The sequence below is a fragment of the Apis dorsata genome, unplaced genomic scaffold (genome assembly GCF_000469605.1).
Source record: "Apis dorsata unplaced genomic scaffold, Apis dorsata 1.3 scaffold_248, whole genome shotgun sequence".
Classification (NCBI taxonomy): domain Eukaryota; kingdom Metazoa; phylum Arthropoda; class Insecta; order Hymenoptera; family Apidae; genus Apis; species Apis dorsata.
Genome location: NW_006263527.1, coordinates 258889 through 264159, shown reverse-complemented (window position 1 = coordinate 264159; position 5271 = coordinate 258889).

Genomic DNA, 5271 nt, shown 5'->3' with positions numbered 1-5271 from the left:
GAGGAGGAGGAGGAGGAGGAGGAGGGAACGCTTGGAAAAGAAAAACTCGCGGCTCTTTCTCAACAACGAACGAGTCGTTAACGGAATGCCACGGAATAGATCCATGGTGAACCATTGAAACGAGGTAATGGCCCTGGACGCCACACAAAGGTAACTGTTGGTTGGTTGGTAAGGTAACACGCCGAACTCTCGAACAGGAGAGGTAAATGTGATTTTTATTCCCGTTATCGTCGGGAATAGCGGGTTGGTTTTGGAGTAATTATTCGTGTGTTTTTTGGAAATATTCTTAATCATTTAACAAGTTGTTAAAGATTGATAATCGGATAAGTTTCTGTAATGGTAATTTTATTTAGCAAATTTAAATGAATGAATAGTTTCAATCAAGAAAAAGGAAAATATCCGAAAATTTAAATCCATTCTCCATTTATAATTTAATTCTTGAAGAGATCTATCTATTCACATATCCAATCACGAAGAGATTATTGAAATTGGACGAACAATTGATAACACCAACAATGTTCAAAATTGAGATATTGAGATATAAAAGATTGATAATCAGATAATGAAAATACTTCAAATTCTTGAAGAGATCTATCTATTCACATATCCAATCGAATCACGAAGAGATTATTGAAATTGGACGAACAATTGATAACAATATTCTAAATTGAGATATAAAAGATTGATAATAAAAATACTTCAAATTCTTGAAGAGATCTATTCATATATCCAATGGAATCGATTATTGAAATTGGACGAACAACGTTTTCAAGATAAAAATTTCTCGAATATTGTAAAGGAAAAAAAAAAAATGGCGACGATAATTTCCTTTTTGAATTGCAACAAAGATCCACAGAATATCGTTGGTTAATTGCATGCCGAAAGGAGGGTGCGCTAATTTAGAGTGGGGGTGATTGGTTCTTCGTCGCCTGTTTGTCGAACCACGACGTCTTGTTTCATTAAACTGTCGAAGGCAAGCTCCGATTCACGGCAAGGATTCACGGTTCGACGGCCACCACGTCACCATGGATCTGGAAACCTGAATTTTCGAAAACTTTCCTCCTCCTTACCCCTCCTTACGAGAATTGGCGGGAAGAGGGCAAGAAGGGACGACCTTCCTACTGACCTTCTTTTCACCGAATTCCGACCTATAATCGTGGAGACATTTTGATCGATTAAACAGGAGGTGGTTATTAAGGTGACCCGTTTTTTAATGAACCAGTTCACTCCCGGATGAATTAAAGCGCGAGTGCGGACCCTCCCATTTTCCACCTTTTTATACCAATACATTCGATTAATCGTACACTTTTTTCTTTTTCTTTTTTTTTTTTTTTATTAGAACACAAATTTCATCTCGGATCGAGGATGAGAAATTAATCGTTCGAGATGATATTTTAGAATCCACATTGTGCGTGCAATGATTAAAATTTGATATCTTTAATTCAGAATTGGACGACAAATTTAAAAGAAGATAATTTTCCAAATTATGCACGTTGGAAATATTGATTTATTCGAAATAAATTAGATTTTAAAGTTAAATTATTGGAAACAGATTATCTCAGATTTTTTTTTACAATGAAATAAATAAATAATATTTCAACAATATATCGAAACGATTGTACGATTAATATTTCAATATAGGGATACTTTATTATTCTAACGAGTTTAACTCTAACGAGTTAAATTTATTATTTGATCTTCTGAATCGTACTTTTATTCTACGACACGGTTTCACAAGTCTCTTTCTTCAGTCTCGCAGTTTTTCTCGCGCGCGATATAATAATTCTCGAAGGAAACGATTGTACGAGCAAGAAAAAATTCCATTCACAGCAAGCGATGAATTAACATCGACGGAAGAGAATGGTGGCGCGCGTGGTGTGGAAACAGGAAACAGGAAATTGTTGCAATTCCGCGGAGACAGTGCACTTTGAAAGTATTTGTGGAAGCTGGATAATTAGAAATGGCACATTATTCCTTGCATCGAAAAATATTGCTCGTATCCTCAACGATCGCAGAGAACACGAAATTTTCAGGATATATCGCAATCTTGGATTTCTTTTTTTTTTTTCTCTCTCTCTCTCGACTAGATTTATGAAATTTTCCGGAGAAACTTTTTACAGTCCATCCTTTCACCAAGGATATATATCTGATTCTCTGGAACTCCATCTATTAGTTACAAGGCTAGAACGGTTGCGCTATTTTACGATTCTCGATTCTGTTTATATGACTGGTTTTTTCCCCTTCCCCTCCCTTCCTCTCCTTCCGACGGCTGTCATAACGTTTATGCTTTTATATTTCTTTAGAACACACGATGAATCGAAATTTTTATGGAAAAATCTTCTCACTCTACGTAACTTATATCGATGTCAAACACATGTTTAGAAGTAGGATCGATTTTTTTATCCGCTTAAAAATTGTTTGCAATTTAACTTTCTTAATATAATCTATTTTCTATTTTTACATGGATAGATTTTTTTCAATATAATATGGAAATGATTAAAATAATTAACAGTTCAATGTTGCAACTTTTTGGTAAATCGTTCCAAATTGTTTGATACTCTGTTCAATATTATATTTCTTTCGTTTTATATAATTGTTAATTTCATAATATTCGTATCCAATCGTAATTATATATTTCTGTCCATTTATCTTTCTCTCGTAAAAAGTATAAACAAGCACTAGCGATCGTCAAATAAATCGCACATGTTCTCGATCCAACCGGTTTCTCGCTCTCCTTCCATCACCGTCGCAACATTTTTTCTCTCTCTCTCTCTTTTTTCTTTTTATCACCTCTCGCGAGAATTGTATAATTACGTTTTCGAGCGCAATATCGAGCACGTTCTGAAATGTTAATCACAGAATACAGAAAGGAATACAATGCAAAAATCGCAGCCTTCGTTTTCCATAAAACGAGCGAGCATTTTGAAGGAGGGGAAGGGGACTGAAATATACGCACGCCGACGGTATTTTTTAACGCCATCTTGCGTTTCCGTACACGCATTCCGTGTCTTTATCGAGTTCACTGCATCATGAAATTGGCTACTTTCACCTTCGTTCGGATAACGTTTAATGAATCTTAACTTACATATATACCAGACATTGGAATTTCTTATTACACTTAGACCGATCGCGATGTAGACGTTGCGACGCTTTAGTCACGCACCATGGAATTTTAATACGGGACAACCGATTACGCGTGTCTCAAGATTAGACAAGATTAGACCTTAATTCGTATCCGAATCGACGCGTCGTATTAATTCCGAGCTCGAAGAAATTATACCTGGATCCTTTTTAGGATTACACGGGTTCGATGTATCATGGTGCATGGTTGAAACGTTACTTTTAAAGTGGAATTAATTTCCAATCCTTTTGTGGAGACTTTTTTTAAATCGATTCAATTTAAAGAAAAATCGAAACAATTGCACGTTATTCCAAATCTTTTTTACAAATATTAGGTTTTTTCCTTGTACAAGAGATTTCCATATCCCGTGTAAAGAATCGTCTCCAATAAAATCGACGATCGCGATATCTATATCGAGAGATACTCCGTATAGTCATTTTTTTCTCCTAGGGATCCCTAGATGCTCAATCTCGCCAGACGCACAAATACGAAAAATCGAAACAATTGCACGTTACTCGAAATCTTTCTTACAAATATTACGTTTTTTCCTCGTACAAGAGATTTCCATATCCCGTGTAAAGAATCGTCTCCAATAAAATCGACGATCGCGATATCTATATCGAGAGATACTCCGTATAGTCATTTTTTTCTCCTAGGGATCCCTAGATTGTTTAATCTCGCCAAACGCACAAATACGAGCAAGCGTACGTTACTTTTCGATTCGAGCATCTTTCTACATCCTTTCTTTTTCAACTTAAGAAACAAATATCCATTACTTTCCGCCCATTATCTTCGCGGATAATCGGACGACGAAGTTAAAATCAGAGGGCAGAGAGCGGCGCAGACACTCGACCAAGCGCCGCTCTTCTCCTCTCTTCTCGCTCGGTTATAAACAAGTGTACGTTACTCTCGTGTTCAGAGTTCTCAGGGAAGAAAAGAGCGAAATTAAGCTCGACGACGGCGATGACAAACAGCCCCTCGTCGCGCGACCGCCTCGAAAACGAGGGAGGCAGGCCGGATGTGCAACACGCCACGACACAGTCGCGGCGCATTATACCCTCCTCTGTGCCGCGTTAGAGAAAGCCAGTTTATATACGCACAGCTACCATGCACGGTTCCCCGGGTGAACAATGAAGCAACAGGTTGCCGCCGCCCCCACCGCCGGGAACCCTCTATGACAGATCGTGCAACCTTGATGGCCCGTATAACCCGGCCTGTCAGCCCTTCACACCCACCGGCCATTTTATGGCAACCGACCAGACCGACACCCCCTAACCTTTTTTACGACTCCCTTTTTAAAAACAAATAGAGAATCCCACCTTTCCCCTCGTCCCTATATCCGCTATTCGTTACGTCGAGTTGGATGCATTTCTTCTGTCGGTATTCTCTCTTTTTCTTTTTCTTTTTTTCTTTTTTTTTTTGTATCTATCAATTTCTCTCGGCGATCCCCTATTTTCGTCGCGTTGGGGGGTCTGCATATATTACGAGGAAATTGGTTGGAGGAGGAAGTTGTTATTTAATAAAAAGTCGGGTTAAAGAAATAAAATTTATTCGTGAATTATTACAATAATTGTTGTACAAAAAGTTTTTATAAACTTAATTAATATATAAAATATTACTTTTTCTTCAACAATTGTACCGTTGAAGGATCATTCGTGATCTTTAAATTCTTTATATCTTTACAATAAAATTTATATTAACGTGTATCCCTTGTTCCATCCAACGGTACAATTGTCACGCTACAATTATATCATTATAAATCACGTATGTAATCCAAAAGAAATTGGATCAAATCCAACTTCTAAACACTTTTCTTAAGTGTCTTGTAGCTTTAATCTCCGTAATATCAATGACCAACGAAATCCACGCTCCGAGTCGTCACGACGAGTTCCTTCTTCTTCTTCTTCTTCTTCTTTTTCTTGGGTCCAGCCTTCCCTTCAACCTTTGCTCTCTCCCCTCGTTCGCCCTATGTCCGCAAATTCGCCGAATGCACGTGACACGGAACCAGTATACACCCGACCAGCGTATCCCGGATGATCTATGCGTTGCTGGGCCCTGAGGCCGCATTCTCCACCGCCTCTCCTGGCGCTTCTCTCTCTCTCCCTCGGCTCTCCACGAGCCTAAATAATATCAACTATGCGAGAAGGAGA